A 23,300-nucleotide genomic window follows, 5' to 3' on the forward strand; every position below is an offset into this window, starting at 1 on the left:
GGCCTGAAATGGGGAGGAAAAAAACATCGCTTCCCCTGGAAGCTGGAGTCCGGAACCCGCCATCCGGAGGGACTTCTGGCTTGGCCTTCTCCTGGGGTGGGGGGGGGGGAGGGCACGCCACTGCACGTGTTCTTTGTCAATTCCCTGTTTCTCTCTTCTCGAGTTATCTCTTTGGGACGGCTCCCACACTGGGTGAAAACAGACAGACAGGCTGGTATGTCTCCCTACCCCACCCTTCGCCCCCAAATGACTGATCTCCTGTCCCATCAGAATCACCACTTGTTTTCCAATGTGGCTTTCTTGGATCCTGGAGGACTTGTAAAGGAAAAGCCCAGCTGGGCTAACAAGCTAAAGTCACAAATCTAAGTGTGATAAGTGTCCGTTTACTGATCTAAGTTCTGCTGGGCTAACTCGTAAATCTGAAGTTTAGTGTCAGTTTACTGGGCTAACAAGCTAACTCGTAAATCCAAGCTCAACAAGTGTCAGTAACGTGATCTGTTCCAAATTGATAAGCTCCAGTGTACTGATCCTTTGCTTTTTGTTGTTTGAGCCTTATTGGCGAATAGACCCATATTTGTAATTAACCCTATGAAACCTCATGTGCACGTCTTGGAGGTGCTCAGAGCTTCGGAGCAGAAGCCCCTCTGAGCCCGCCGGCGTAATAAATCTGAGTACTCCAACCCTCCGAGTGGTGCTTGTTTCTTGGCTGGCCTGTCATTTCCGTAACAGACTGATATCAACTTAGAGCCAAGATGGGCGCAGAACTGAAGGAGCTTCTCGGCTGGCCTAAGAAGCCTGTCGTCGTGATGTGGGAGGCATTCTTTACGAGGGACCTATCTGATTAAGTGCTTGACCGCCTTTTGGACTTTGAACCAACTTGGAGATAGGAACTAGGATGAGAGGGCACCCGAAATAGCTCAGCAAACTCTTCTCCATCCTTAGAAGACAGACAGACAGACAGACAGACAGACAGACAGACAGACAGACAGAGTGTGTGTGTGTGTGTGTGTGTGTGCGCGCGCGCGCGCGCGCGTGTTTGTGCGCGTGCGGGGGTGTGGGAGAGGGAGGAGATGACGTCAGCGTACTGGACACTGTTTCAGTGACATGGGGAGTGCTGTCAACTAGGAAGGAACGTCATGTATTCTTCAGCCTTGTGTCTGTACAGGTGGGTACACTCAGGGTTCCAGAAAGGATGGGATATTCCTGGCAGTCGTCTACTGCCCTGGCATCGAGGGCTGGCTGGCTGGCTGGCTGTCATCCAAAGTGGAGGCTCTCGTGAAAGGGACGGAACCGAGTCCCGAGGAGATGCCTCCTTCACTGACTTTCATGTAAACACAGTGGACCACAGCCTCCGGAAAGAGGGTGGGTGGCACACGTGGCCCCAGTCTGTTCTGTCCATTCGGCAAATGGCCTGGGTTAGGGGAAACCCAGCATGGCGACCATCCGACAGGCCGACCCACTGACCCACGGACGTGCTCGGTTTCTCCCAGCTTCCTGGATGACCTCCCCCACCCACCCCCACCCCACCCGCATTCCTTCACCCACCGTGGTGTCTGGTGTCAGGGCACTTGGAAGATGACTCCCATTGTTCAATAGACAGGGGCAGGAAGATTCCTATAGGACCGCAAAAACAGTCAACTGGCCATACATACATACATACGTACAAACTTTTTGTCCCCAGAGGCCTCAGACCTCCTCTCTCTGGACACGCTGAACCCCAGTAACTGGCCCCCATTCAACTGCCACATAGTAGGGGTCATCCAGACGTTCTTGGGATGGTAGGTATGACTTCCAAAGGGGTTGAAGCCTTCCTTCCCCCGCTGCAAGCCTGATGCCATCAGCATGGCCAGGACACTGCTACAAACAAACAAACAAACAAACAAACAAACAAATAAACAAACAAACAAACACACACACACCACCACCACCAACAACAACAACAACAACAACGACAACAAAAGACAAACACATGCGTATGTGACTTGGGGACATACTTTCCGCAGCCTCCAGGGACGAAGGCACCCGCTTCGCTGGGTAAATCCTACGAGGCTTCACTAAAGCGCTTGCCAACTTACTTCTCAGAAGGATCGATCTCTGCCCCCATCACCCGCCATCATCAGGCAAGGTCGTCAGAATCCATGGGAGATATAGACTAGAAGAAGAAGTAGAGGAAGGAGGAGGAGGAGGTGGAGGAGGAGAATCAGTGACATGAGGTGTGTACGACTTCTTGTCTCCAAGAGGATTGAGTTTTAAATTTTTTTCTTTTCAGATACAAGGGAAAATAAACTTTTGTTTTTTCCCCTTCCTTCCCTTTTAGAGGCGGACACCCACATGGTAACTATCATACCTCTGTCAGCAGAATGGAATCCTTTCTCTTTTTCTCCCTCCCTGACCCTTCTGGGATTCAGAAATCCTCCGTGAGGATTTTTCTATTCTTGGCAGCAGAGTTATTAGCATCATTGACTTGGAGGCAAAAACTTAGGTTTCCATTAAACTGGGATAGACATGCATGGATAAGAGATACTAGTGCTACTCGTTTTCCTTAGGGTTCCCCTGTGTCTGTGGGTGTGTGTGTGTGTGTGTGTGTGTGTGTGTGTGTGTGTGTGTGTGTGTGTGTGTGTCTGTGTGTCTGTGTGTCTGTGTGTCTGTGTCTGTGTCTGTCTGCCTGCCTGCCTGCCTGCCTGCCTGCCTGCCTGCCTGCCTGTTTATTGTAGGAACTCTCTGTCAATGGAAGTATAGTTGACTTACAATGTTGTGTTCATTTATGACGTACGGCATAGTGATTCACTTATTCACACACACACACACACACACACACACACGTATACTTTTTCAGGATAGGTTATTACAAGCTATTGAACATAGTTCCCTGTGCTAGACAGTAGGACCTACTTGTGTACCTAGTTTGTATAGGGTGGTTTATATCTGCTAATCCCAAACTCCTGATTTATCCCTCTGCCCTCCCCCGTTCCTCCACCCTACCCTGTCCCCTGTGTTAACCATCGGTTTCTTTTCCATGTCTGCGAGTCCAGTCTGTTTCTGGTTTGTAAATAGGTTCCTTGGAGTCTTTTTAAAATGGAGTTATTTATGTATGGATGGGTGTCTTGACTTACTTTCAGATCCCACCTAGAAGTGATGGCATAGGATATCTGTCTTCCTCTGGGTGACTGACATCACTAAAGCTACGGAACGCTTCACGTATGTGCGTGTGTCGTCCACGTTCAGGGGCCGTGCTGATCTTCTCTGGATGGTTCCCGTGTTAGTCGATGTGCTGTGGCAGCAAGCGCTTGCCTTAGGGTTTTTGTCTCAACCTGAAAGCCGGCCCGGAGACTGAAGGTCTTCTAGTTGCCTCCACTATCTGCCTAGGACCATCTCCACGAACGTTTCCCATTTTCTCTCACCCTTTTGTCTTGGCATCATTGAGTACTAAAATGCTCCGTCTCCTGAAGCCCTGCAGACTGAAGCTGGACAACGGGAGGTAAACGTCAGAGAAATGGCCACAACAGCTCCTGTGGAAACCACCCTAGGGCCTGTTTTTGGAGGAGCCGCTCAGAGAGTTGAGCCAAACACCCCAGGACATCATCAGAGGCATTTCAAACTGCTCGAGCCGTTTCGATGACCCCGATGTGTGGAAATCTCCTACCAGACTGACCCCCTACTCCCGGCCCTGAATCTGGTTTCTCATCTGCTCCAATGATTAACCTTTGTGCTGTACTTTGGTTTTCCACACAAGTGCCTCTTAGGCGATACCTGACTGCTTGCTCCCTAGGCCTAGCTTCAGAAGCCCATCGACACCACCGCCTCCTGAGACGAGATACTACAACTGTTTCCTTGAACAGACCTGTTCTCAGAACTAAGAAACTGGGTCCATGAAACGCAGGCCCTCTAGGAAACTATTCCCTCCCTCCTGCCCCCACACCACACGCACGCACGCACGCACGCATGGACGCACATGCACAGTCAACAGCCCAGCTTTTAATGTGTAAAACTTCCAGGGAAGTTACAGAATAGGGAAATGTTGGGGTCCAGAGTAGGCTGCCCCAAAATGTGCCCGATGGACTATGCTGAATGAAAGGGACTTCACAACTGGCCAAGGGGGAGGGTATAGGTCAGTGGTAGACTGTGTGCTTAGCAAGCAAGCACAAGGTCCTGGGTTTAATCCCCAGTACCTTCGGTCAAAAATAAATACATAAAATCGAATTCCTCTCCCCGCCCCCCCCCAAAGTATACACTGCTGTATGTCAACTCTGTCTCAATAAAACTGGAAGAAAAAAAGGAAAAAAAAATGATTTAACAAAAGAAAGAAAGAAACAAACAAAGAACTGCCCGAGGCAAGAGGAACACTCTGGCCCTCCTTTCTGCCTCCCTGGAAGCAGGGGAAAAAGAATTTTGTTTTTTTAAAGTCTCCCATCCCAGAGGAATCTATCAAGTCAGAGGTCTGCTTCCATGCCCTTCCATGATTCTCAAACGGTGTAGTGGGGTTTACCCAGATTAGGAAAAGGAGGGGACTCCTTTGGCCTGAGACCAGGCGAGATTCTCCCCCTCCCTCCCGCCTCCCTCCGTGCAGTTGGGACGGGGTGGCCTAAGGGTGGGGAAATTGAAACCAAAGAACAAAAGCCGTTCAACAGAGAGGAGCCGGAGGCCAAGTCAAAGGCTCTGACCTGAGCACAGAGCTTTCTGCATTTGAATGAAGCGATTGAACGAGGCCCTGCCGAATGGATCCTCCTGACGTCCCCGCCCCCGCTTCCAGGAGACAGTCAGTCGATTTGGGACCGATCGGTGGAGAAGGCCTGGGAGGCGGCGGCGGCGGCGGTGGCGGCGGCGGCGGCGGAAGCAGCGGCGGGGGCGGGGGGGGGGGGTGGTGCGCGGGCGGGGGCGGGACCAACGGTCGCTCCAACTCTGCCTGCCTGCCTGTCTGCCTGCCTGCCTGCCTGCCTGCCTGCCTGCCTGCCTGCCTGCCTGCGGGGCTGAGGCCTGAGGGCCACGCTGGTTCCTGCCACTCAGGGAAACTTCTGCGGGTGTTGCCGAAAGATCGCCCTCCCCCACCCCGTCCCTGACGAGCCAAATAACCCAGAGACAGGGTCTTAGAGTTTAGAAGAAAAGAGGCAGCTTGATTGCTTTGCTGGGCAAAGGGGACTCACAGCAGGCTAGTGCCCTCCAAACTGTGAACCCGTCTTGGGGTTGGGGTTTCATGCTTCTGTGGACGAACAGGTTGGAGCATGAAAGGGAATCACAACAGGCGGGAGCACAAAAGGTGCTCATGATCAACAAGGGTCTCTGATGAAACTTCCTCCTAAATCTGGATGAGTGTCTGATAACATGGGACCTCCTGGTGGTCTAGTAGGTCATCAGCCCGTGACCTTCTTTATCTGGTCAGACTCACCCGGCGGCACCAGCGCCACGGAGGAACTCGGGGTGGGGGGTGGGGGGTGGGAGGGGGCTGGTCGTTCTCCTGAGCTTATCCTCCCGTGACTCCCTTCCTGGGGAAAGACTCAGACGCCAAACATGATTGTCAAGTTGAACGATCAGAGGAAGGTCAAATCAAACAGTTAGAATCGACAACTTTAGCTGTTTTTAACAGTGGGCCTGGAGCTGGGAGCGGTGTCTGGTCAGTCGAGTTTGCTGATCGTTCTAAAAGCAAGCAGTAAGCATAAAGCCAAAAATTGGCTTAGCCTAAGTGCGGCCACTTCATGATTCCTCCTTCACTGGGGGCTGAGGCGTGGGGGAGGGCGGGGGTGGGGGACAGGACTGAGGTGGCGGCGAACTTCTCCGTGAATGCTCGGAGCCGAACTGCTCTCTGGGCCTAGGTCTGAAAAAGGCCTGAGTCTCAGCTATGACAGATTCTCTCTCTTTCTGGGCACATGGACTGACTCGCCCCGCATCCTCCCATCCTGTCAGACCCTTTGGACACACACCTCCACCTGAAGAGTTCTTTGGCCTCGTCCAGAAAAAACAAACACACGCACGAACAAAACCAAACGAGCACACAGAAACCCTGCTGATCTCCTTGGACCCCATTCACTTCGGAGAGTCCCTCTCGTAGAAATCCCCTCTGCTCGATGATTTCACCACAGCCGCCTCCCTTTCTCCGGCACAGTGACCCCCCACCCCCACCCCTGCGTGGGCCCTGTCCCTCTACCTATCAAAAACCAAACCCCAGGAGAAAAGAAAATCAGAATGCTGTTTTGAGCCACTGGATCTGTGAAAGGAACCAAACAGAAAGCTGAAATAACCAAACCAGCCGAACACCAAAAGCGAACAGACAGATACCCCAGAAAGAAGGGCACGCTGACCCTTGCCCCTTTCCTTCCTGGAATCAGGACATAACATAGATCTACACCCCACCCCCCACCCCACCCTCCCCAGATGTCTTCTTTATGCCGGAACGAGAGTGACGTTCTTATTGTCAACGGTGCTGTTATGGAAATGACAGGCCGGCCAAGAAACAAGCACCACTCGGAGGGTTGGAGTACTCAGATTTATTACGCCGGCGGGCTCAGAGGGGCTTCTGCTCCTAAGCCTTGAGCACCTCCAAGACGTGCACGTGAGGTTTTATAGGGTTAAGTACCAGCTTGGGGTATTCGGCCAATAGGCACGCAATAGCTTTAGCAACATCATTATCACGAAAGTAGAGGCAGTGAGGCAGCAAACCAACATTTCAAGGCCAGATATGTCTCTTTGAAAATCCAGCTGGCTAGCAAAATATGAACAGGGAATCAGCAAACCGGCACTTATTAATTTAGATTTACGAGTTAGCCCAGCAGAACTCAGATCAGTAATCCGACACTTGTTACACTTAGATTTGCGACTTAGCTTGTTATCCCAGCTGGGCTTTTCCTTCACAGTGTAAAGCGGAGAAGGAGAGAATTCTGTACAAACAGACCTCGATGAAAAGAATCCTCACCCTCTTTTAGGCCCCCACCTCAACACACGTGCGCGCACACGCGCGCACACACACACACACACACATGCATGCACGCACGCGCGCGTATAGTTACTCCTGTTCTCTCTCTTTCTCTCTCCCTCTTCCTTTCTTACTGATTTTTTAAAAATGTTTACTGATAACACAGAAAATAATTGCTTAAATGTTGTCCAGGAATGATATTCATTTTTGAAAACATGATATATATTGTAAAGGATTTGGGCTCCCTTAGAAAAATCCCAGTCCAGGCACGATTGTATAGCACCTCCTTTCACTTTCAAGTGTCTCATTTCAGACAATAAAGTAGCCAGTCATCTTCCTTGTGCATGACCTTTGTAACTGGCACAAGTCAAACGGCACAAAATTCAGACCCAATCTCCTGATCCATATGATTCTCATATTCTTTTTTTTTTTTTTTTTAGCGAGTCCAGAAGCTATGGGTCTGTGCCAACCACCCGTGGCTGTTCACTATCCAGCATTTCTTCCATTATCTTTATGTTGTCCTGTTTCTTGGAAGTATTAGTGCAGCTACTTTTCCCGATGGTCTGTCTCTGTCTCTGTCTCTCACTCTTTTCTCCTTCTTTTTTTTGGGGGGGGGAGGAGGGGGATGGGTTTGATTAGGTTATTTATTTATTTTAATGGTGGTTCTGGGGATTGAACCCAGGGCATCATGCATGCTAAGCAGGCACTCTAACAATGATCTATATCCTTCTCTACACCGCCCCCCCGACCCTCCAGCACCCCCCCCGTCCCCGGCCAGGGCCTGTCTTTGCTCAACCCAATAGAAAAGCATTTATGTTTTGCCAGTTTCCTGGGTCCTTCTTTGTTTCATAAAACTGAGAAGAAATACACGTGGAAGTTCTCTCCTATGAATTGAACAGACTGAAGATCCTTTAAATAACCAAATGAGGTGGAAGTGCAGAGAGTACCATACGGGAACACACCGAGGCACATCGTCATCAAATTGACCAAAATTAAGGATAAGGAGAAAATATTAAAATGAACGAGAGAAAAGCAACAAATAACATACAAGGGAACTCCCGTAAGGTTATCAGCTGATTTTTCAGCAGAAACTCTACAGGCCAGAAGTGGGTGGCACAACATACTTAAAGTGATGAAAGGGAAAAACTGACAGGTAAGAATACTCTATTCAGCAAGGCTCTCGTTCAGATTTGAGGGAGAAATCAAAAGCTTCACAGATAAACAAAAGCTACAAGATTTCAGCACCATCAAGCCGGCTTTACAAGGAATGATAAAGGATGGTCTCAAGTCATCAAATCCTAAGAAAAGAGAACAAAAAGATGACAGAGAAAGGGAGGGGGGGAGAGAGGGAGAGAGAGAGGGGGAGAGAGGGGGGGAGGGAGAGAGAGAGAGAGAGAGAGAGAGAGAAAGAGAGAGAGAGAGAGAGGGAGGGAGGGAGGGAGGGAGGGAGGGAGGGAGGGAGAGGAGACCTTCGAAAGATTGCTTTGCCTGTTTAGGGTCTTCCGTTGTTCCTTAAAAATTTTGAAATTGTTTGTTCTAGTTCTGTGAGGAATGTCGTGAGTATTTTGACAGGGGTTGCATGGAACCTGCGGTTTGCTTTGGATAGTGTGGCCATGTTGATAGTATTGATTCTTCCAATGCAAGAGCACAAGGCATCTTTCCATTTCTTTGTGTCATTTCAGATTCTGGAGTATAGATAACCTCCTCGATTAAGTTTATTTCTAGGCATTTTACTGTTTTTGACTCAATGGAAGTGTTTATCCCAGTTATAAAATTCTGGTTTTTAAAGTGGAGGGGGGAAAAAAAAAAAGGAAAGGAAGGGCCACAAATGGCAAAATATCCTTCTTTCTCATGGGTGAATTGTATTCCATTACGTGTGTGTATGTGTGTGTGTGTGTGTGTGTGTGTGTGTGTGTGTGTGTGTCCCCTCTTCTTTATCTATTCAAATATTGATGTGCACTTAGGATGCTTCCGTATCTTGGCAATCATAAATGATGTTGCTGCTAATAGCAGGGTGTGTGTATCTTTTTGAATTCATTCTTCTTTTGTGGTTGGCTTTATTCCTTTGATAAGTATGTAAGTTTAAAAAGCTAAAGCTCTAAACCTTCCTGGAAACAATGAACAGTACATATATGTAAATTAAAAATATATGTGCAGTAAAAACATTTTAAAAAAATAAATAAATAAAAAAGAACGAAAGACAAGGAAATTAGCTATCAAGCCGTGAAAGACATGGAAGAAACTTAAAAGGCATCTTACTAAATCAAAGAAACCGGTCTGAAAATTGTTACCAACTGTACAATTCCAACCAAATGACATCCTGGAAAAGGCAAAGCTCTAGAAACAATCAAAAGATCATGGTATCCAGGGGTTTGGGGAGAGGGAGGGAAGGAGGAATGAACAGATGCAGCGTGAGGGATTTTTAAGGCGATGAAATTATTCTGTAGGATACCATAGTGGTGGCTGCATGTCATTGTACATTTGTCAAAACCCATAGAACGTACAACCTCAAGAGTGAACCGTCCTGTAAACTATGGACTTTGATGGATAATAACGTGTCCATGTCGGATCATCAGTTTTACCAAATAGGCCACACTGATGAGAGATGTTGAGGGGAGTGGAGGATATATGTGTGGGTGGGGAGGGCTATGTGAGAACTCTCTGTATTTTCTGCTCAATTCTGCTGTGAGCCTGAAACTGCTCTAGGAAATAAAGTCTATTAATCAAAAACAAAAACAAAAACAGAAACAGAAACAAAAACAAAACACCCAAATGAGGTGAACCAGGATTCAGTCATCCAAAATGGAGCTGGACGGCCAGTGGGAGGAACTTTGTTGCAGACATAGTCCTGTTTCAGGGAGGGGGACGTTGTCCCCTCCCTCTACACATCTTGAGTTCTCTGGGCTGGACTGATCCAAAAATGGACCCCAGACGGATCATTGAGCAGGAGCGACAGGGAACCTACTGTCTTTCATTCAAGCACTCATGTGTCCCCGAAGCAGGCAGCTTTTCTCCGTTTTAGGACAAGAAATCAGCCCTTTGTGCGAAATGGGCCGGGCTGAGAGCCTTTGGTTTTGGGTGACCCGTCCGTGAAGAATCGAGACGGAGTTTGGGTTTTGGGGAGGGGGGGAAGCCCCTGAAAGAAGTCACGAGGTTGGTTGGTTTCTCTAGGCTTCCGGGGCCTGAAGGCTCTCAGTGGGTGATCAGGGTGTTTTCCTAAGTCCAGATGCAGGGAGGGCACCCTCCACGGAAGTGATCGATTTCCCGCTTTCAGGGAGACAGAAAGAAGAGTCTGAGGGTCCCTCTTGCGTCTGCTGGCCCCTCGGCTTCTTCGGTCACTCTCATTTCTAACCCATCCGTGTGCCACGGAGGCACATACATGTTTGGGGTGGCCTCCCCTGGGTCCCGACACCGGCATCAATGGGGGGAGGGGGGGCATGAGTGGTCAGAACTGTATCAAGCTCAAGGGCACCACCAACCGGTTTCAAAAACAAATCTGCCAGCAGCTGCTAGCCGCAGCCTGGTTGTTTCAAAGTTCCCGCCTTGCTCTTGTGGTGTGTTTTCTTTCGTTTCCCCTTCTCCACTTGCCCCGTGGGGTAGTCTGATGACACACACTTCCAGTGCTTCTTTCTTGCATCTGTGTCTCCTGGGCTGCAGTCCTAAGAGCCCCCCCCATCGCCCCCGCCCCCCCCAATCAACTCGTTTCTTTACCCTCCACCAGGTCTCCTGGCTTGGAAATCTCGGCTCACAGCATGTGTCTCGTGTCCTCTCTGAATTCACGGGCCCAGCCATCCACCCTAAGGAGACGGAGGGAGGGAAGGAAGGTTTTGACCTGGCGACCTTCCTTGCCGGCATCCTCCGGATTTGGGACCCTTCAGTGCGCCACCTGCCACCCGCCATACCACTCTCACCCTGAGGCCTAGCCCTCGGGGCTCCGTCCACGCGGAAACCTGAACGCGGACGGACCTGGACGGTGGGCGGGGTGGGGGTGGGGGTGTGGAGGGGCTTGCTTCATCACTGCCGGAACCGTGGAGGCGACCGGGACAGACGCGTCCTTCAAGAGGTGAAGGGACACGTCGCCCGGGCTAGGTCCGTGCCACAGCATGTGATTTGGCTCTAAAAAGGAAACCAGGGACCCGTGGAGCCGAGAGACCTGTGGGAGACAGGCGGGGCCGTTTCTGCGTGCCCCTGACTCCCTGAAAGAAGCCAATCTGAAAAGGTGGCATCCTGTAGGGTACCGGCTCTGGAAGACATTCATTCTCAAAAGGGCAAAAGCCCCAGAGAGGGTGAAAAGATGAGTGGGGTCGGGGGTGGTGGTGGTGAAGGTTGTCTGTGTGGGTGTGTGTGTGTGTGGGTGTGTGGGTGTGGGTGTGGGTGTGGGTGTGTGTGTGTTGTGGCGGGGGGTTGTTGATGAATAGGTGGAGCACAGGGGACTTTTAAGCAGCGAAACTCTCCGGTAGGTAGGTCCACGATGGGATGAAAACCAACGTGTTGGATATGGCAATACCTAAGATGGGGTGAACTGAAAGAACCCTTCTGGGTGTCCCGCCCCTCAGCCGAAGTTTAAAGTCCTTCCTAAAGCCAGAAGGTAAAGACACACGAGAGCAATCTGAGGGGCCATCGCTGAGGAGTAACAGCGAGGCCAGTGAATCCAGTGAAAGACTGACTGACGTGGGGGCCTGGGTCCCTCGGCTCGACCCCCTTCCCCGGGAAACCGAAGCCTTCGACGCAGGGATGCGCTTTGACACGCTTCTGTCTCATCGGAGAAGGCTTCTTCTGCCTGGCATTGCGTGACGGGGCCGAGAAACCCGTCCTCTCCTCCTCTGCGTGAGGTAGCGGTCGCTCCCGCCTTTGCGCAGCGGTGAAGAAAGCTACCAGAAACACGGTTCTGCGTTTCTCTCGATACCGTGGGCGAGCGTCTCGGCTTTTCCTTGCGTTCCACCATGCAGTCAGATAGCATTCTCAAAACTAAGCGTGCCATGCAAATTTTCCTTTTCCTTTTTTAAAGTGACTGTCAAGAACTTAGGCAGCATCGAGTGAAAATGTTGGGCACCTTCATCTCTTGGTTTGTATGGAGCCAGCTAGGTCATCAGACCCACGTCACCATGATTTCTGAATTCTAAGATCCTTTCCAATCCATGATATTGTACACTCCTGGGTCATGGGATGTCACTATGGCTGATCAGGTCAAAGGGAATGTGTCCCTCCAGAGCACTTATTAACACGTCAGTTTATTTAAACGACAACAAAGGAAATTCCCTTCGGGCGATATTCATTCCACACGCTAAAGGAAAGCGATAGGTTGTGTGCCTGAGCCCACACAGTGTGACGCAGGAACGGGGTGGGGGTTGAGTGAGGAGGAACTCTGGCTAGTGTCCGGGACCTAACGGGAGATAGAGTGGAGGATTTTTGCCCTTCTTCAGGGACAGGGTGAATCGGCCCGAGGTTGACTTGTGCGCTCAGAAAGAGGGCCTTTACCGGATGCCCCGAGCAAGCAGACTTTTCTTTTCTTCTTCTTCTTTTCTTTTTTCAGTTTTATTGACATAGGTTTGACATACAGCCCTCTATCAGTTTCGGGTGTACAGCACAATGATTTGACTTCCATAGACTGTGAAGTGATTATTAGGTAACTTTAGTGACCAGGAAACAACGATATGTTAAAAGGGGGTTTAATCAACAGAACTGCTATTTCTGATGATCATCTATTCCTAAGAGAAAGGACAGATGAACACTCCAAAATGCAGGAAGTGCATAGTCACAGAATGATGAACAATCTTTACCCGTGCCGACGTTTTGACGCCAGGATACGTGGAAAGCTGAAGTTTTAGAACATAGAAATATTTGGCTCTCCATTTGACCTGGAAATCTCCTTGTTGGAAAGAAGCTAATTTCTCCTCCTCATCCTCGTCCTCCTCGTCCTCGTCCTCGTCCTCGTCCTCGTCCTCCTCCTGCCTTTTTAACTAAAAAAATAAAAAAATAAAATAAAAAAAATTTTTTTAACAAGAAGTTTTTATCTTTTTGGAGGGGGGACGGGTCATTAGGTGTCTTTATCTACGTTTCAATTAATTATTTAGATTTATTATACGTTTTCAGTGGTGGTACTGGGGACTGAGCCCAAGGCCTTGTGCATGCTGAGCACGCACTCTACCGCAGAGCTCTACGCTTTCCCAGAAAGGAGCAAATTTCTAAACATAGAACTGGATGAGTAGGTCAGCTTTTTGATCTCATAGAAGCAGCGGCCCAGTTCTCTGGGGGGAACCCTCCTTATCTTGTCCATCTCGACAACGTCAGAAACGTCTGTCTGCATAGCCCACAGTGGCCTGAGACTGAGGCCAGGGGGCTGAATCAGGTAGAACCTGAAACCGAATGGAAGAAACAAACAAACAAAAAAGGGTGGGGAGGGGCACGCGGAGGCCTTTTTAAACGTACACACTGCTGCGTGGTCTCCCTCGTCGAAACTCTAATTCGCAGCCTTCTTAAGGAGAAATATACACCTGAAACGTCTTTTTTCCACACAGAGTTTAAAAGCTTTCACCCTCCGAGCCGAAAAACCTTACCCGTCCCATCGGTTCTTTCTGAGTGAGTGGGTTCTCTAGTGTCCTACGCGTCTGCTGGGAAACAAGCTGCTGGAGAACCAGCAACTAGAAACCAAGCTGCACCAGCATTTCCATGAGCGTAAAATCTTACATTCACACTTACTTGCTTAAAAATGCACACGCCTGCTTTGTTTTCATGTTTTACACAGTCGATGACCTATAACATGTATGATGCTCAAGAAATTGTGTGAGGGGCAATCCTGAGATTGACCGTGAGGGCGCAACAGATGGCAGATATTTCCTTAGGGTAAAACAATGGACGGTCATGGGAAGCCAGATCATCCATTAACAGAACTTGGTTCTGGCAGGAAAGCATGTGGTTTAACCCCAGGGAAATATTTGCTATCTCGAGATGTCCCAGAGGCAATCACAGGATACACTTAGAAATTTTGCATCCCCCGAGGAGGGTGATTGTTCCTGGAAGGGATAGGCCTGAAATGAATCAGTTAGCCAGCAAGCAGAACTTCGTGCTTCTGGCATGAAATATCTAAAGCCCCACCTCTTTGATCGCATTTCTTTTTTTTTTTTCCCTGAGCCGTATACTCCCAATAAACAGGATGTCGACCAGGCTTTTGGCACTCTAGATCCACGAGACCTTGAGTCCCCTGGTCCCATTTTCGCTCTTTACTTGGTCTCTTTGTTTCTTAATTCTTGCGTCGCCCGTCCTCAGACACGGTCCGGAGCTGCGCTGGACACAGCACCCGTCCTACCCGACTCGTGAGTGACCTATAGTTTTTAAATGAAAGCTACAAAATCTCTGGTCATGTCGATCTGCTGGTCTCGTCTGTATGAGACAGGGCAGTACCTGAGTTTCAGAGACACACACAGACACACACACACACACACACACACACACAGACACAGACACAGACACACACACACACACACACACACACACACACACACACACACACACACACACACACTCTAAAGGGAACAAAGAACAAAGAAAGATAGAGAAAGAAAAAGAAAAAGGCTCAGGGGAATAAAGGATTCGCTTGCTCTCTGTGACATGACCCAGTAGACCTAGTTGTCACGAGACAGGAAGCTCAACTCTCCGTGTTTACATTATCTGTTCCTGAGCTTTCTTGCAGAAAATTCTCATGCGTTTCTTTCCCCTCACGGAAGTCTTCTCTATTCCCCACAGAGCCTGGGGCGATGGCTCTTCACCCTGGAGCCGCCTGCGGCCGATCCAAGATATCGGATGATTTATGGAAGTGATCAGTGATCCTGAGACAAAGCCCTTCCTTTAGGTAGAAAAGCATGGCCCCTGCTGCTCAGGGAGCTGGCACTCCCCCTCCCTCTCCCCTCATGCCACCTTCTCCTTTGTGCACAAGCTATCGCTTTCGCAAAAGAGCTTGGCTTGCCTGAGAGTCTTGTGGAAGCCATCCTCATTTCTATGGTACTGCCGTCCAAGGATCTGGAAAGGGCCCGGTCCCATGTATGCATGTATGCATGTAGGCACTTGTGTATGTCCCCGGCTTGTAGGCCTGGCATGTTTCTTCCTCCACATACACTTGCCAGAGTTCATTCATGAAAGAGCTCTATGGAACTGGTTTTCAAGGGAACATGCAGGCAGGGAATGCGAACAGGAAGGAACCCAAATGTTTTCCTTCAGGTTGACATGATCTAGGACAGATCCTTTCATCCAGAAAAGCAAATGTCAAGGGATCGGTCTCGTGAAAAGAGCCATGTCTTGATTGTGACGAGCAGCATTCGAGGTGAAACTTTTCGCCTCCCTAGGTTTACCCCGAATCCATTAAGTTCCTGTGGGTTATCTCTGTCATAAAACGTGTCAGCCAGGAAAAAAAAAAAAAAAAAGAGTCTGGGAGCGATGGTTGGCTCGGTCTCAAGTCTCAGGAAGTGTTCACACCCCAAGCAGTCCGAGGGGGTAGTGTGTGTGTGTGGGGGGGAGGCGGTCCATCTCTGAAAAATTGGTGCCTCCTCCACGTAGTTTTTGGTCCCTTGCAACTGAAGCATCTGGCAACGTCCCTGGAATGTTTAGATCGTTTCCAAAGAAGATGAGATACGGAAGCGTTCGTTCCTGGCTCCATGAGTCGAAGGGGACGTGCTTTAATATCTTTCTGACAGAAAAGACTCGAGATCTGTCAGTGTGTTGGCCGACATGACTGGTATACCTTCGGAGGATGGATGGACCTACAGACAGACAGACAGACCGGAATACATACATACTTACTTACATACGTACATATGTAAACATACAATACAATACAATACAATACAATACAATACAATACAATACAATACAATACAATACAATACAATACAATACAATACAACAAAACAAAATGAAACAGAATAAAATAAAATAAAATAAAATAAAATAAAATAAAATAAAATAAATTAATTTAAATGAAAATAAAAGGATGCTGTGAGGAGAAAGTGTCTGTTTCTGGCTAGGACCAAATCGTGTCCCTACGTGGACCGGTTGGGAAAGACTGGTGTCCCAGATGGTTCACCGTGACTTCCTCGTGAACATTTGCTGTGACCGATTCGGGCTTCGGAACTGTCACGGTCTCGTTCTGAGGAACATCTCCTGGAAAGCATGTGGAGACCGTCTTCGTCTGCCGTCCTTAGGAAACGTTCCAGCAGAGCGGGTGTCCGAGAGCCTCTAGGGGCGATGGCTATGCTTCGTGGACGTCTGTCCCTCTTCAGGCCGAATTTCATGGAAGTATGCTGATCTGGCCAGCCGACAAGTCTGAATGGGGGTGATTTTTTGGTAGAAATGCGCGTCCTTGGAGAGACCAGGGGAAGGGGAGCATGTCTCAGTGGAAACTCTCGTACAGCGTGATAGAGATGAGAATGCGGTTCTGTGTCATCATCTTTGCGTGCTTCCCGCCACCCTCCCCCTCCCCGCCCCGCCCCGCCTTCCACTGATGCGCTGGGCCACGTCACGCGTGCTTCGAGTTTTCTCCGATGGTTGGCCAACGCTCTTCCGACTCCCGTTGCCCATGGTTCTCCCGCTTTGGACTTGGCATCCTCGAGAACCAAAGCCGCCCTTTCCCTGAAGCCCCGCCGAGCCGGGCTGAGCAGCTGGACATCCGCTGGAGAGAGGTCACTGCCGTGTCCCCTCTCGAGACCCTCCTCCTGCCCGTTGCTGTGGAGGCCACTCAGAAAGTGGACCTGAACCCGCATGCGTTTTTCAGGCCACCCGAGCCTCTTCGAGCCCGACGCCTAGACATCTTCCTGACTGGTGGCGCTCCGGACTCACACCCTGGGTTTCTCGTTGGCTTCAGCCACGGACCTTTGTCTTCCTGGAACGAAAGACCAGACCGGTTTCATCAGGTGGAACCACCTGCCTGGTGGCGGGACTGTCGTGGAACCCTATGGACCACCCCGAAGTGTATATGCAGCCCAAGGGTGATCTCTCCAGTTGAACAACCATCGAGGCCCAAAAGGACCCCTGCCCCGGGAAGAAAGAAACTTTGACCTTGACCCTTAGCTGCCCGAACGAGAATTTGGATCAGGGTTGGGTAGGGTGATGGAGATCTCCCTTGGCACAGTTCCCGTGTGCGGGACTTTCAATGACTCTGTCTTCCTGAAAGGACACCCGCCCCCTGACCACGCTGTCTCGTCATCAGTTTGTTTCCACGAGGGACGAACCGTCATTGTGTGCACGACAAAGTTGGCCGCTGCCTGTTTGGTCCGCCATCGCTCCGTAAGGGACCGACGAAGTGTGCGTCGTGACCAGTGACCGATTTCGGAGCCCGTGGGTGGTGGGCGGGTGTGTATCTGTTTTCCAGGTCACGCGCGACGCGGTGTGTCGTGGTGTGGCCCGCCTGGCCACCCCACCTCCCTTCCCCCATGGAAAATCAAGGGAGAGTATTGCCCGAGACAGACGAAAGTGCAGCCACGAAACCTAAAAGGATGACCCTGGATGTCAACTTGGAGGTGGCTAGGAGACGGCTGAGCATGCATAGGATCACACTGCACTGCCACCGTGTGGGATGCCGCACATGTGTCGCCGTCGTGGTTTTCATCTCCTCCACCTATTGCCCTCACCTACATCCACTCTTTATCTCACTGAACTCTTTTTTTTTTTTTTTTTTTTTTTCCGGTAAGACAGTGAGAATTTTCCCTCTCTCTCTCTCTCTCTCTCTCTGTCTCTCTCTCTCCTACTGTCTCTCATAATTGACCTGACAAGGGGATGTCCGTTTTCACGTGTCCAACATAGCGATTCGGGATTCTTCCATGTTCCACGATGATCACCGTGATGAGTCTGGTTACGGATCAGTCACCGGACAGCGTCATGACAATAGTATGGATTGACTCTACTCGCCCTGCTGTCCATGACCTCCCGTAATTTGTGTATTTATTAATTGGAGTTAACTGGAAGCTTGTACTTTTTCCTCTCCCTCACCCATTGCACTCATTGTTCCTTCTTGGTATCCATGAGCCTGTTTCAGCTTCCTTGCATGTGTTCCTGCGTATTGTCTTGGGGATTCTGCCTCGAAGTGACAACATCCCTCTCGAACTTAAGTCACTTAGTTAACATCATCCCCTCTAGGTGTAGGTCTCTCCAGACCACGTGGCACTGTCCATTCGTCCATCCGCGGGCCCGTAGTGGAACTGCCGGGTCTTCCAGGAGTTTTCTGTGGAATGTTTTGAGGGACTTCTGTCCTGTTTTCCCTAATGGCTTTCCTCCACCTCCGTTTCGCCCTCTCCCCCTCGCCCCCACCACCAACCCCTGTTCCGTGTTGCCTTCTGTCTTCCGTCGGAGAGCGGAGTCTGTCAGGTATGAGTCGAGAGCTCTGTGTCCGCCTGCCAGCCCGCCCACCCGGCCCCATCTCGAACGGTGGTCTCTATCACGTGTTCCGTCAGGAGCAGGCACTTTCTGCTTGTTTTTGGAACTTGCTGTCGAGATTCCAGGTTCTGGGCCTGTCCGGATATCTCTTGGAAACGGAAATGTGTGCGTTTTCCCCTTTTTTAAATTGTGTTCGTTTGTTTACTTACTTATTTATTTATTTACTTACTTACATTTATTTATTTATTTAGGCCTTTTTTTTTTGGTTCTTGCTGCTGTTGTTGCTTTCGGTGGTTGTTTGTTTATTCGGGGAGGGGAGGTAATTCGTTTCTTTTGCTGGTTTGTTGCCTGACTTAGTGATTGCCTGACTTACCGACTTCCTTATTGACTTGAACGGAAGTCCTGAAGATCGAACCCTGGACCTCGCGCGTGCTGGGCAGGCACTCTGCCGCTGAGTTCTACGCTCCATCCTCCCCCTCGCCCCCTCCCCCATTTGGGGGAGGAAAAAAATAATTTTTTTTTTTCCTTTTAAACTGAAAACGTCCGTTTGGGTCTCCTGCACGTGTTTCATCCCTGGTTTTCTGGCTTCTAGGAGGTGGAGTTGACCGAGTTCTTGGACTGTTGAGGAGAGGAACCCCTGATGGGCTGCGGTTGTGCTTTTTCTACGGTGTTTTTGTTTTTGTTTTTAAACCCCAGAGTAGTTCTACAGCTTGATTTCCCTTTGGTGGTGGGTTTTGTCGTTTGTTTTCATGCTTTCTTCTTTCTTTCTTTCTTTCTTTCTTTCTTTCTTTCTTTCTTTCTTTCTTTCTTTCTTTCTTTCTTTCTTTCTTTCTTTCTTTCTTTCTCTTTTCTTCTCTCCTTCCTTCCTTCCTTCCTTCCTTCCTTCCTTTCTTCCTTTCTTCCTTTCTTCCTTTCTTTCTTCCTTTCTTCATTTCTTTCTTCCTTCCTTTCTTCCTTCCTTTCTTCCTTTCTTCCTTCCTTCCTTCCTTTCTTCCTTTCTTTTTCCTTTCTTTCCTTTCTTTCTTTCCTTTCTTTCCTTTCTTTCTTTCCTTTCTTTCTTTTCTTTCTTTTTTTTTTTTTTTCGGATGGGGCTACAGTTTCCTTGTCCACGTTGACTGTGTCAAACACACACACCGACACACACACGCACACCCAGACACGCGGATGCGCATGCACAGTGTTGCTCTGTGTAGATGCACTGAACCTCGATTTACCGAGCGGGTGGCTATCGACTCGCCCCCCCGAACCCCCGCCCGCATTTTTTTGTTTTCCCTCCTCCTTCCTGCGGTTGTGGTCAGCCGTGCTGACGTCCGTGTTCTCACGACCGACCGCGAGTGCGTTTTCCCCACGCGCCCGTTTGTTGTCTTTGGGCTTTGTCGCGATCTGTGCCGAGATCGATTTCTCTTTCCGCTTCGATGGGGTTCGCGGTCTTCATCCTTTCTTTTCTAGCTTCTGGGCTTTGCCTGTCTGCTTTCGAAAGACCTCCCGCATTCGAGAGGACGGACTCCAAAGCCGATTCCTGCGTTGTTCTCTGAGCGCTCGCCTGGTTTCGGTTTGCCAGCCCCCGCCTTCCCTCCCTCTTCCCCTCCTCCCCTTCCCAACCTCCCACCCGGGAACCCGGGATCTCGTCCTGGTCGCTCTGGGCCACCCGCGGCGTCGGCCCCGGCCCCGCCGGCGTGTCCGTGTGATCTCCCCCGCCCGGGGAATCGCGTGGGGAGCGCGTCCCCTTCGCGGCAGCCGCCCGGCCGGCCGTGTCTTGCCAAACCCCGGCTCCCTCCGTCCTCCCCGCCCTGATCTGTTGCCGGGGTCGCGTCGCGCCGCGTCGCGTCGTGTCGCCTCGTGTCGTGCCGTGCCGTGCCGTGCCGTGCCGTGACGAGGGTGAGCGGGCTCCGAGGCGGACGCCACGGGGCCGCCCGGCGCCTCAGTCCGGGACGAGCTCGGGCGTTTGGGCGGCCGGCGGCGGTCGGGATCGGTTCCGGGGACGTTGGCGACGGTTGTCGGGCGCCATCTGGCTGCCGCTCTGAGATTGTCCCTCTTCTCCCGAGCGTCGGCGACCTCGGCAAGGGATGGGGCTCGGCGGCGGGGCCCGAGGCAGACTTCGGGGAGGCTGGCGACACCGGCGGTGACAGTCCCCGTGGCGCTGAGCCGCGGGCGCGTCCTGCTCTCGGCGCAGATTGGACTCGCAGGATGATGAGGGGGTGACTGTCGCCGCGCTCCCGGGATCTCGTGTGCCGGGGGAAGCCGTGTGGCCTGGCCTGGTCGACCAGCATCCGCCTGTGCCCCTCCAGCCGCGGAGACCGACCCGAGCCGATCGGACACGGCCTGCGCCTTGCCGCCGCGGGGGAAAGGGAGAGAGTGTCCCGCGCCCGGGCCGCCGGCGGCTAGGTGGTCAGGCCCTCGTCTGCGTCCCTTGGACGACTGCTCGTGAGGCGAGGAGCGGCCCGGGCCCAGTGCGGTGAGGCCGGGGACGGGCGCGCTGGGGTTCCCGGTCGTCGGAGGCGCCTCCTTGGATGAAATGTTTTCTGAGTCCCGATGGATCCGGAGACGTGGCTGGGCCGGCCCCTGTTGGCGCGGGAGGCCTGGGAGGGGGGGTGCCCCCCGCCCCTTAAGCCTGCCCGCGTGGGTTCCGGTGGCGTTGGAGGGACCGAGACTTCATCCGGACTCGGGGACCGGCACGGGGGCGTCCTGCGAGGGATGTGGGGGAGGCAGGCTTTCCCCGGCCCGGGGCCCGGTGCTCGGGAGCGGTCCCTCGTGGGGGGCCCTCTCGTCGGAGGCGCCTCTGTGGCATCTCCCCGAGTCCCCGGCCACGCGGGCGAGAAAAGGGCAGGGCGTCCCCGGCCTGATCCCGTCTCCCTCTCGTCCCTTCCCCTTCCCCTTCCCATTCCCATTCCCATTCCCATTCCCACTTCTCCTCCTAAGCCTCCTCCTAATCCCCCTCCCCTCTCCCCTCTCCCCTCTCCCCTCCCCCTACCAACCCCCCCACCCCGGTCGATCAGATGGCCCCCGAGAGCTTCGGGGCTGCCATTTATGGGGGTAGGGCTGGGGGCAGGTGGCCGGACCGAGGTCCCGGGGTCCCCCCTGCAAATCGTGGACCCGCCCCGTTTCTGGGCGCTGTCATTTTTCCTGTCGTGTTGGGCATTTTCTGCCAGCAGATAGGTGCTGACACGGTCTTCCTCGGTGTCTGTCACCGAGTGTTGGGTCTCCGGACGCGTGCGGGGCTCTGGGTTTCTCTCTGCGTGAGCCCTGGCCTGGTAGCCGACTCCGCTTCTGACACTTGAGCCGCCCGCCCGGGCCTGCGCGCCGGCTCTCGTGTGTGCGTCCGGCTGACGTGGCCCGTGGTGCCACCTCCGGTCTCTGGTGGCCCGAGGGCGGTGGGGTGAGGTGGCGGCGTGGGTCTTTTACCCCGTGCGCTCCCCGCCGCAGGCACCCGGTGGTGGCCGGCACGACCCCACCCCCGTAGGCTCCGTGCCGCGTGTCAGGCATTCCCCGCCTGGGGTCGTTGGCCGCTCTCCTCGGAGAGGACTGAGGAGTGGGTGGCGCCTGGCGAGGCTGAAGCAGGCCCCTCTGGTGGTTGTCCTCGCCGGGCCCTCCCCTCTGGGGCCTCCCTGCCCCACATGGCTGGCTCGCTCGCTCGCTCACTCACTCACCTGATCGATGTGGTGAAGTCATGCTCCCCCGGGCCGGGCCTAAGCCGCGCCAGACGAGGGACGGGGACGTTCATGGCGAACGTGGCTTCTCTTCTCGTTCTGCCTGCGGGTCCCTCGCCTCTCCTCTGCCGCCCGTGGGTGGCGGGGGGAAGGCAGGGGTGCGGACTCCGGCCCGACCTCGGTCTCCCGTGCCTTGTGGTGTCGGCGGGGCCGGGGTCTTGTGACGCGGCAGACACTCTCGCCTCCTCGCCTGCTCGGCGTCCTGTCTCGCGAGCGGCCCTCCCCCGCGGCGGGGGAGGGCTGCCCCGCCGCCACGCCACGTACCCCCTCGTCGGGGTGTGAGCGTGTCTCGCCTTGGTCCTCTGCGGTGCCCCTGGAGCGCTCCAGGTTGTCCCTCAGGTGCCCGAGGCCGAGCGGCGGCATCGCTTCCCGTCCCCAGCGAGTCCTCTCGGGTAACCCCTGCGGTGGTCGTGTCTCCCGAGCGCCTCTCTTGAGGCGTGGGGGAGGGGTCGAGACGGTAAGCGAGGCGTGGCCGCTCCCCACCCTCGGTGGGGCCGGGGCCGCCTCCTGAACGTCAGTCCTCACCCTGTACCGGGGGGGGGACTGACGTGGCCGGGCGCACGCCGGGTGGGTCCCCCTCAGCGGGGTTCGCGCCCGGGCGTGGGAGCGATCGTGGTGGGGCCGGGTGATGTGCCGGTGGGGGGCGGGCGTCTGTCCCGTCCCCACGCGGTCTTGGGTGTGTCTCCTCGCGAGGTGGCACGCACGGGTTCTCCCCGGTCCCGACCGCGAGCGCTCGCTTCTTGGCCCGCTGCTTACCCCTACCGCAGACCCCTCCTGCCCAGCCGAGCGCTGGCGTACACGTTGGCGGGCTTCCGTAGGCCTGAACGGGGCACGCTGGGTGGGGGGCGATGCGCCCTCGGTGAGAAAGCCTTCTCTAGCGATCTGAGAGGGGAGCCTTGGGGGCACCGGACCCCCCAGCCGCCGCTCCTCCATCCAGAGCGTGCAGTCACTCTCCACGGGGAGCGACTGCCGCGGCGTGTGGGCAGGGCCCCGTCGCTTTGGCGTGTGGGCTGCGCTGGCCCCGCGGTGGGGCCGAGTGCTGTTCTTGGCCTGCTGTGGCCCGCGCCTCCCCCCTCCGAGTCGGGGGAGGGTTCCGCCGGGCCGGGCCCGGCGTCTGGCGCGGGGCCGTGCGAGCGCGCGCGTGCGTGTGCGCGGGCTTGGCCTCCCCGGCGCGTGCCGTGGGGGGAGGGGGAAGGCGGTCCACCCCGACTTGGGCCCCCCCCACCAGTCTCCGCGCCGCGAGGAGCCACCCCACCTGTTCCGGTCCCGAGACGCAGCCACCGGTGGCGGTGCGTGGGCCACGGGTCGGGCCGCCTCGCTCGGCAGCG

General features: G+C 53.1%; 1 long non-coding RNA gene and 1 other non-coding gene across 2 annotated transcripts; both read right to left on the bottom strand.

The window, feature by feature from the left end:
• Positions 1-1,122: 1,122 nt before the first annotated feature.
• LOC141576918 (uncharacterized) lies at positions 1,123-2,786 on the bottom strand. Its single transcript, XR_012505328.1, has 2 exons — positions 1,995-2,786; positions 1,123-1,857 (listed from the first exon to the last, which is right to left on the bottom strand). It is a non-coding gene; the product is annotated as an uncharacterized LOC141576918 (long non-coding RNA).
• Positions 2,787-3,178: 392 nt separating this feature from the next.
• LOC141576930 (U6 spliceosomal RNA) lies at positions 3,179-3,287 on the bottom strand. The gene has a single exon (XR_012505337.1). It is a non-coding gene; the product is annotated as a U6 spliceosomal RNA (small nuclear RNA).
• Between the last annotated feature and the right edge of the window lie 20,013 nt (positions 3,288-23,300).

This window comes from Camelus bactrianus, unplaced genomic scaffold, assembly GCF_048773025.1.
Source record: "Camelus bactrianus isolate YW-2024 breed Bactrian camel unplaced genomic scaffold, ASM4877302v1 HiC_scaffold_46, whole genome shotgun sequence".
In the NCBI taxonomy this organism is placed as follows: Eukaryota; Metazoa; Chordata; class Mammalia; order Artiodactyla; family Camelidae; genus Camelus; species Camelus bactrianus.